Raw genomic sequence first — 10190 nt, forward strand, 5'->3', positions numbered from 1 at the left:
AATACATTTACTACGGCATCGTTCTGTAAATCAACTAGTATCCTATGTATCCTACATGTATTCTACATGTTTTTTAAAATATTTATATTTTTACATCATTTAGCAGACGCTCTTATCCAGAGCGACTTACAGTTAGTGCATACATTATTATTTTTTATTTATTTTCATAATGGCCCCCCGTGGGAATCGAACCCACAACCCTGGCGTTGCAAACGCCGTGCTCTACCAACTGAGCTACCTCCCTGCCGGCCATTCCCTCCCCTACCCTGGACGACGCTGGGCCAATTGTGCGCCGCCCCATTGGTCTCCCGGTTGCGGCCGGCTACAGCAGAGCCTGGATTCGAACCAGGATCTCTAGTGGATCAGCCTTAGACCACTGCGCCACTCGGGGGAAGCGCATGGCCTTATATATTGAATATCCCAATGATGAAGAGAGAGAGAAAGAAAAACAGACAGACTGATGGACAGAGAGAGACAGACTAACAGACAGACTGACTGACAGATAGACAGACTGACAGACAACAGACAGACTGACTGACTGACAGACAGACTAACAGACTGACAGACAGAAAAATCAACTTCATTAATTAATTTATGCTTTAAATACAAAGTATATAAAACAGACAGACAGACTGATAGACTGACTGACAGAAAAATCAACATGTTTTTAAAAATATTTATATATTTTATTTTTGAATATCCCTACTATGAAGTGTCAAAGTCGCGTCAATTCAAATCTGGCATTAGGAACAAAAGAGGTCAACACGACTTCTAAGGTATACTAGTTATTTTAATTAATGCAAAAACCTTCAATGGTAAATATGATGTTTCGTATATACGGGTTCTCTGATATGCCTCGCAGGACATTCCAGACAACTAACACATTGCTCTAGAAACAATACCCAAATACTCTGACAGAGGAAGTTTCCCACTTCTCTGCTGGCCAATTAGAGTAAAGACTTGAGCAGTTTAAACTATCTCAGCCAATCCGTTGATGCAGGGGGTTGGTCTCATCTCTTTGGCGCCCTTTGTTACACACTCCAGCCAGACACAAGATTATCATAACAACCTGTCATAGTGAGAAGAGCCAGCTCCCTTAGACATCATTCCCATGTCAAAGGAAGACTCATAGATCACAATGAACCATTATAGTCTTGTATTTGAAGACACAATCCTTATCTTCTCTTCACATCAATCACAGCCTTGCCAGGTGTCACAGCCTACATTAGCCCAGTCAAGAATGCATTCTTTCTAAGTTAGTCATCCTATCAGTTTAGAAGAATAATAAATCCCTAATAGAAGAGAGAGAGAAAGAAACACATACAGACAGATGGATGGACAGAGAGACAGACCGACAGACAGACTGATAGAAAAATCAACTTTATTAATACATTTGTGCTTTAAATACAAAGTATATAAAACAGACAGACAGACACAGTTTTGTATTATAAACTAAGACACGCCTCTCTGACTATTCCTTTGAATTAATTTATATCCAGTCACCAAACCCTGTCAGTACAGAGATGATGAAACTTTGCGGTTAACTGCAAAGTTCAGGAAGTTAACATTTCCAATTTAGCGACTTTGTCGCTATATTTAGCGAGTATTCAGAGCAGAAGATGTTCACCACTCCGCGTCCAGACTGCAAATGAATCGCGCATGCGAGAAGCCGCCGCTGGCTGATCCCGCCCTTATTTTTTTGTGGTCCATTTAGATTGTTAATGTAGATTGTATACAAAAAAAATTCTCTCTCACGAAGTTATTCCTCTCTCCTACAGCGTCCATCACAATTACAAGTGCATGGCCAATGATGCAAATTGAGTGGTGACGTCATTTAGCGACTTCTAGTGACTTTTAGGACAGCCAATAGCTACTTTACTTACTGAGGAGTTGGCAACACTGAGGAAGTATCCTCCTCTACAACGCCCAGAACATGAAACAGACCAAAGAAAGTAGGAGGAAGAAAGAGCACCATTGTAGACGGCACAACAAGACAACTTACATGCGGTAAGTGTCGTCTTTTTAGGGATTCAAAGCTCTATATAACCGTTATATAGATATGTGTTACATCCTACCGAGTGTTGTGCATTTGTCTTTTACGTTTTCTGTTTATGTGTTGAGTTTTAAAGAATTGTCTGCTTTGCTGCACGGTGTCTCGCTCTTATCGTGGTCAGGTTGTTATTGTTAAAGAAAATGTATACTCAATGGCGTACCTGGTTAAATAAAATAAATATACTAGGGAATCTTTCTGTAAGTCAACTATGTATCCTTTATGATGACCATTCTAGCCTTCTGTGGTTATGGCATAGGACTACAATACTGATACCGAATTGAGACTGTACTGAGGGCAAAAGGGGGTACAACTCAATATTAGGAAGGTGTTATGAGGGCAAAAGGGGTGCAACTCAATATTAGGAAGGTGTACTGAGGGCAAAAGGGGTGTAACTCAATATTAGGAAGGTGTTCTGAGGGCAAAAGGGGGTACAACTCAATATTAGGAAGGTGTTCTGAGGGCAAAAGGGGGTGCAACTCAATATTAGGAAGGTGTACTGAGGGCAAAAGGGGTGTAACTCAATATTAGGAAGGTGTTCTGAGGGCAAAAGGGGGTGTAACTCAATGTAAGGAAAGTGTTCAGTGTATATTGTCTGTTCTCTCTTTGCTTCTGGCTCTCTCAGGGGGAGGAGACTGACTGTCTGATATCATGGATCAGACTCCTCAGTCCCTCGTTCCAGCCCAGGACTCTGGTCCGCTGTCCTCCATGACGGCTCAACCTGCCCATCCACAGTCCTACATTACAGCTCAGCCTGCCCCACCACAGTCCTCCATTACGGCTCAGCCTGCCCCACCACAGTCCTCCATTACGGCTCAGCCTGCCCCACCACAGTCCTCCATTACAGCTCAGGGTGGTTCTGTTGTTGTTGCACCCCAACTTGTTGGCTGCAATGTCGGAGGTTCAGTTTATCAAAACATCAGTGTTACTATGCCTTCACATGGTGCTGGTAAGACAATTCTTTATTGTTATTTTTGTTATAATAGAAAATAATGCAAAAAAACTAAACAAATTATTACAGAAATGTTGATTAGTTAATATGCAGTGTCCCTGTCAAATAATACAATACAATTAAGCATATATTTTGTGTTCTGATAGGGTACGACAGTTGAACTAAGCTCATGAGGTATTTGTAAATTGTATTCTTCAAGAATCAATGGGTACATAGTATATAATTAATTTTAAAGTAAAAAAATGGATGTACCAGTTGTAGATTAACACACACACAGACTCATAAAAGTCTGAAAAAAATAAAATAAGGCACGCCCATGCAGGAAATCGGACTTTGAAACCAGTAACTGAAAGTATTGTGTTCGTTACGGTACTGAATACTGCAGATAAAAAACGGAAGTAAAGATATTTTATGCATCCCACAACACTATCAATGTTCTTCCCTCATTAGATGAAGATCTGCAAAAAGTCAAGGGCAAACACAAGTCCAACATGAAGAAGAAGTTTGGGAGCATCTTTGAGGGGCTTGGAAAACGGGGAAACCCAACATTGCTGGACAATATTTACACCGAGCTCTACATCACAACTGGGGAGAGTGAAGGGGTTAATAAAGAGCATGAGGTATGGCAGATTGAAGATACGGCTCGGACCAAAGCATATCAAGACCATGCAATCAACTGCAATGACATCTTTAGATCTTTAGACCCTAAGACCGAGGAACATAATGAAAAATCCCAATCCAAACAAGCGGTACCCATCAGAACTGTGCTGACAAAGGGAATCGCTGGCATTGGAAAAACAGTCTCAGTGCAGAAGTTCATCCTTGACTGGGCAGAAGGAATAGCCAATCGGGATGTAGATTTTGTCTTCGCACTTCCATTTAGGGACTTGAATTTCATCAAAGATGACTACAATCTATTGGAACTCCTGAGTGACTTCCACCCTGAACTAACATATATCTAACTGAAGGGGGATATAGGATGCAAAGAAGTTTGCCGACTGCAAAGTCGTGTTCATCTTGGATGGTCTGGATGAAAGCCAACTTCCACTGGATTTCCATAGCAACAAGAGGTTGTCTAATGTAACCAAGACAACATCAGTGGACGTGCTGCTGACAAACCTCATCAAGGGGAATCTGCTTCCTTCTGCTCTCCTCTGGATAACCTCCCGACCAGCAGCAGTTGATAAGATACCCTCCGACTGTTTTGACCGTGTAACAGAAGTTCGGGGATTCAACGACCCACAGAAAGAAGAATACTTCAAGAAGAGATTCAGTGATGATGAGAACCTGTCCAGCAAAATCATCTCACACATAAAGACATTGAGGAGTCTCTTCATCATGTGCCACATTCCAGTCTTCTCTTGGATTACTGCCATGGTTCTTGGGAAAATGTTGAGTGAAAATGACCATGGAAAAGTCCCTAAAACTCTGACTGAGATGTACATTCGTTTCCTACTCACTCTGACAAGCATGAAGAACAAGAAATATAATGGGAAAAACGAACCAGATCCTCGTATTCTGTCAGAGTCTGACGTACAGATCATTCTGAAGCTTGGAAAACTAGCCTTCCAAAACTTGGAAAAGAGCAATCTGGTGTTTTCTGAAGACGATCTGAGAGGGTGTGGCATTGATGTCAAAGAAGGCTTCTTGCTCTCAGGGATGTGCACAGAGCTCTTCAGAGAGGAGGACCCAATGTTTAGAGCAAACAAGTACAGCTTTGTGCATCTCAGCATTCAGGAGTTCTTCGCTGCACTCTATGTTGCCTACCTCTTTGTCAGTGAAAATGTCAACCCGTTTGCATCAAGAGAGAACAGGCTACCAAGATCGAATTACGGGTATTTTGGAGAAGGTGATGACTTCAGTGAGGACGAAGATTACAGGCCACAACCCAGAGGTTCTCAGCAGCAGCAGAAAACACTGCATGACTTGCAGAGGAGTGCGGTGGATGAAGCTTTGAAGAGCAAGACCGGTCATCTAGACCTCTTCCTCCGCTTCCTTCTGGGCATCTCACTGGAGTCCAATCAGATCCTCTTGAAATGCCTACAGCTCCAGACAGAGGGAGACAAAGAGAGTATCCAGAATACCATCCAATACATCAAAGACAAGCTCTCAGACGAAAGACAATATCCCTCCCCAGAGAGGTGCATCAATCTCTTCCACTGTTTGATTGGGTTGAACGATACCTCGTTTGTGAATGAAATTCAAAGGTTCTTGACATCCAAAAACCCTGCTGAGAAGAACCTGACGCCTGCACAGTGCTCGGCGATGGCATACGTACTCTTGATGTCAGAGGAAGTGTTGGACAAACTGGACGTGAGAGAGTACAACACGTCAGATGAGGGGCGTAAGAGGCTGGTCCCTGCTGTTCGATGCTGCCGAAAGGCTATGTGAGTTGAAGTGTTGATATGTACAGTATGTCACTGTATGTCTTATAGCCATTTTAATCAGTCCTATACTACATCCACATCTCCCATAATAAATGTCTCTCCTCTGTAGACTAGCGGACTGCCGCCTTACAACGAGTTGCTGTGAAACGGTGGCATCTGCACTACAGCTGCCCGACTCCCAGCTGAGAGAGCCGGACCTCAGCGGCAACGCCCTGTTGGACCTGAAGTCCCTCTCTGTTGGACTGAGGAGTCCCAACTGCCGACTGGAGTCACTTAACCTTAGCCATATCAACATGGGAAGATCGGGACCAGAGCTTCTAAAGGCTGTGCTGATGGGTGCTCACAGCCAGCCACTTGTGTTGAGGTGAGTGCTATGCCTGGAACAACACACAGCAGAACACTTTTCAACAGTCAGTAACCTTCAAAATCTACTCTGGCAAAGAAAACAAGCAATAAATATAATGATAAACAACTTTAAATGACGGTGGTATGCATGTTGGCAAGTTTGAACAATTCAATCATTTTTTTGGGGTTGTTTCACACAGACTCACCAGTTGTGATCTCAAAGATGACGTTTGTGAAACCGTTGCCTCGGCTCTCCAGGCAGCTGGCTCATGTCTGACAGAGCTGGATCTCAGCTACAACAAACTGACAGACACAAGGGTGAAGCAGATCTCCAGTGGTCTTATGAGTCCACACTGTAACCTGAAGATACTGAGGTGAGTAATGAACATGTTTAAAGGGGAAGGTCAGGATCAATAGAAGGGAAATGCCTGCAATTTTCAAAATTGTCAAATCAACTCCATATGTGGTTTGACATTAGGTGATTTGTTCATTTATGTAAAAACATTGCACACATGCCCCTATCACTTACCATTGATTGTTAGCTAGCTTCTTAGTCCAGGATTTGGCTTAATGTGTCTTGAAACTGGCCCTATAGGTTAATGTATTCTTGATTAATGACAGCTCCCCTTTACATTTAGTTAATACATTTTTTTCATGTTGGACAGACTGACTGGTTGTGGGGTTACAGAGGAGTCCTGTGGAAGTTTGTCCTCTGCTATAGCAGTCTCTCAGCTCGAGGAACTACGTCTGGGCTGCATCAAACTGGGCGACTCTGGAGTAAAGCTGCTGTCTGCTGGACTGATGGATCCACACTGTCAGATACAGACTCTGGGGTGAGAAATAAACCGTTATGTTTAATCTTCCACATGTTACAGTAGAAGAAACCTTTTATTACCGCATTGTTAAAACTATACCGTAACAATGGAAACACCAAGAGAACGTAGCGTTAAATTCTCTCCCTTTTTCCCCTCCCAAGGCTAAGGGAGTGTAATCTCTCCAGACGTTCCTGTGTCTCCCTGGCTCCTGTCCTGTGGTCATACTCAGTACTGAGAGAGCTGGACCTGAGAGACAACAGCCTGTGGTACTCTGGAATGAGGCTCCTCTCTGCTGGACTGAGGAACCCCAACTGTGCCTTACAGACTCTTAGGTAGATTACACATTTGATATTGTGAAAGCATACTGTAAACTTCAGAAAACAGTCAAATAGGAATGATTGAACTAGTGAACTGCACTGCACTTAAATGGAATTTAAACGTTTTAACTTAAAAAATATATACTCTAGCAGTTGTTCATTGTTTTATGCTGTCTCTTCTCTCTGTAGGCTTTCTGGTTGTCTAGTCACAGAGAAAGGCTGTACGTTTCTTGCCTCTGCTCTGGAGTCAAATCCCTCCCACCTGAAAGAACTGGACCTGAGCTTCAATCACCCAGGAGACTCCGGAGTGAAGCTGCTCTCTGCTAGACTGGAGGATCCACACTGTAGACTGGAGAAACTCAGGTAAAAGGAAATTTAGTTGATTTGACTTTTGCTTCTGTTAACACCTCATTGCTCAATGGGCTTTCAAGACTCTAGTTTATATAGTGAAATCATCAAGGTAATCTCCACTGTAATCAGGTTCAATAGGCCCTACATGACTCTTTCTTTGTCCCACAGTTTGGACCATGGTGGAGAGTCCAGAATCAAACCAGGCCTGAGGAAATGTGAGTCATCAAACTACATTTAGGAAAAGAAAGCTGGCTTTTTAAGCACCTAAACTTTTATAAGCAAATTGTGAAAATAACATAAAACACATGTTTCTGTTTTTCTGCCTTGTCTTGCTACAGATGCCTGCCAGCTCAAGCTGAACGATATGTCAGCAGATAGTGACCTGACTCTGTCCGAGGACAACACGAGGGTGGTGAGGAGAACACAGGTTAACCGATATCCTTATTTGGATTTCTCTGATTCAGATGACTCAGATCGGACAAAAAAGTTGGATAAGTGGGCCAAAGTACGCTGCAGGGAGCCCCTGTCTGATGGTCGTTTCTACTGGCAGGTTGAATGGACTGGCTGGGTTGACATTGGGGTGACAAATACATCCAGATCGGTTACTGAGAAGAAGAGGTCTTGGGGGCTTTTCTGCTGCAATGAACAGTACACATTTATTCATAATATCAGGATCTCAGTTGTGCCAGTACCCAGGCCGGACACAAAGTGTATAGGAGTGTATCTGGACTTTCCGGCCGGCGCTCTGTCCTTTTACAGCGTCTCCTCTGGTACACTGACCCACCTGTACACATTCCACACCACGTTCACTGAGCCCCTTTACCCTAGTTCAAAATCATGTGTGATGAGAGGGAGATATTTGGCTCAGTTAAAATCCAAACTCTGTGAATGAAAGCAGCCATCACCAGAGTAACTGACAGACACATTTTTAATTTAATTTTATTTCTGTAAATAGATTTAGTCTGTTTTTTGGGGGGAGATTTTAATTGAACTTTATTGATATCCAGGTGGGAAATCGAAATGGTATAGTCACACATGTCTCTGTCTGATATCAAGTGATGAAGATGACATCCACCTGTCTCATCAAACACATCATCACTCAGTGATGACATCAACCTGTCTCATCACAAATACACCTTCACTCAGAGAGATGACATCCACCTGTCTCATCACAAATACACCTTCACTTAGAGAGAGGACAATTATGTTTTGATTAGAAAATGTTAGGTAATAAACGTAATAAATATTTACCATTCACACATCATTCAGCTTTGGGTGGAAATGGTCTTTGGAAGTTGTTTGTTTATATTTTTATTATTGTATTATTGTTGTTGTTATAGTTATGTTTGATTATTAATATGTTTTTAATGATTAATTTGTGTAAAAGGGGGGGGGGGTGATACTACAGAGTGATAGAGGAAAGAGAGAGAGCAAGGGAGGGAGGAGGGGGAGAAAGGGAGAGTGAAAGAGGGGGAGAAAGGGAGAGTGATAGAGGAAAGAGCAAGGGAGGGAGGAGGGGGAGAAAGGGAGAGTGATAGAGGGAAGAGCGAGGGAGGGAGGAGGGGGAGAAAGGGAGAGTGAGAGAGGGAAGAGCGAGGGAGGGAGGAGGGGGAGAAAGGGAGAGTGATAGAGGAAAGAGCGTGGGAGGGAGGAGGGGGAGAAAGGGAGAGTGATAGAGGGAAGAGCGAGGGAGGGAGGAGGGGGAGAAAGGGAGAGTGATAGAGGAAAGAGCGTGGGAGGGGGAGAAAGGGAGAGTGATAGAGGGAAGAGCGTGGGAGGGAGGAGGGGGAGAAAGGGAGAGTGATAGAGGGAAGAGCGAGGGAGGGAGGAGGGGAGAAAGGGAGAGTGATAGAGGGAAGAGCGAGGGAGGGAGGAGGGGGAGAAAGGGAGAGTGAGAGAGGAAAGAGTGTGGGAGGGAGGAGGGGGAGAAAGGGAGAGTGATAGAGGGAAGAGCGAGGGAGGAGGGGGAGAAAGGGAGAGTGATAGAGGGAAGAGCATGGGAGGGAGGAGGGGGAGAAAGGGAGAGTGATAGAGGGAAGAGCGTGGGAGGGAGGAGGGGGGAGAAAGGGAGAGTGATAGAGGGAAGAGCGAGGGAGGAGGGGGAGAAAGGGAGAGTGATAGAGGGAAGAGCGTGGGAGGGAGGAGGGGGAGAAAGGGAGAGTGATAGAGGAAAGAGCGAGGGAGGAGGAGGAGAAAGGGAGAGTGATAGAGGGAAGAGCGTGGGAGGGAGGAGGGGGAGAAAGGGAGAGTGATAGAGGGAAGAGCGAGGGAGGGAGGAGGGGGAGAAAGGGAGAGTGATAGAGGAAAGAGCGTGGGAGGGAGGAGGGGGAGAAAGGGAGAGTGATAGAGGGAAGAGCGAGGGAGGGAGGAGGGGAGAAAGGGAGAGTGATAGAGGAAAGAGCGTGGGAGGGGGAGAAAGGGAGAGTGATAGAGGGAAGAGCGTGGGAGGGAGGAGGGGGAGAAAGGGAGAGTGATAGAGGGAAGAGCGAGGGAGGGAGGAGGGGAGAAAGGGAGAGTGATAGAGGGAAGAGCGAGGGAGGAGGGGTGGATGATACTTTAGAGCAGGGGTGGGCAAACTTTGTCTCAGATAAAAATAAAAGTTGTTCGATTTGTCTCATCAAAATCAATTTGAGGGACGGAAAAAAGGGCATTTATTTGAAAATATAAAATCTATATAATATATATATAAAATATAAAGCTCCGTTATACTTTCTATCTAGCATCTAGTTGAAGACGTTCAAGAATGGCCTGGAGTGTTTTCCTCCTCCTCCTCCTACCCTATCCTCCTCTTCCTCCCCTATCATCCTCCTCCTCCCCTATCCTCCTCCTCCTCTGTCCTCCTCCCCTTCCCTCCTCCTCCTCCTCCTCCCCTATCCTCCTCCTCCTCCCCTATCCTCCTCTGGTTTATGTGAATGTGTGTGGGTTTTGTGTGAGTGTCAGTGTAGTGTGTGAGTGAGTGTGTATATAGTCTGC

General features: G+C 44.4%; 1 pseudogene across 1 annotated transcript; it reads left to right on the forward strand.

The window, feature by feature from the left end:
- The first annotated feature begins 2650 nt into the window (after positions 1-2650).
- On the forward strand, positions 2651-8105 carry LOC311119352 (NACHT, LRR and PYD domains-containing protein 3-like; annotated as a pseudogene). The gene is made up of 9 exons: positions 2651-2999; positions 3453-5389; positions 5499-5753; positions 5935-6108; positions 6400-6567; positions 6711-6881; positions 7056-7229; positions 7386-7432; positions 7556-8105. The product of its transcript is annotated as an NACHT, LRR and PYD domains-containing protein 3-like (transcript).
- The last annotated feature ends 2085 nt before the right edge of the window (positions 8106-10190 follow it).

Source organism: Coregonus lavaretus (assembly GCF_964263955.1).
Source record: "Coregonus lavaretus genome assembly, contig: HAP1_SCAFFOLD_592, whole genome shotgun sequence".
Lineage (NCBI taxonomy): Eukaryota > Metazoa > Chordata > Actinopteri > Salmoniformes > Salmonidae > Coregonus > Coregonus lavaretus.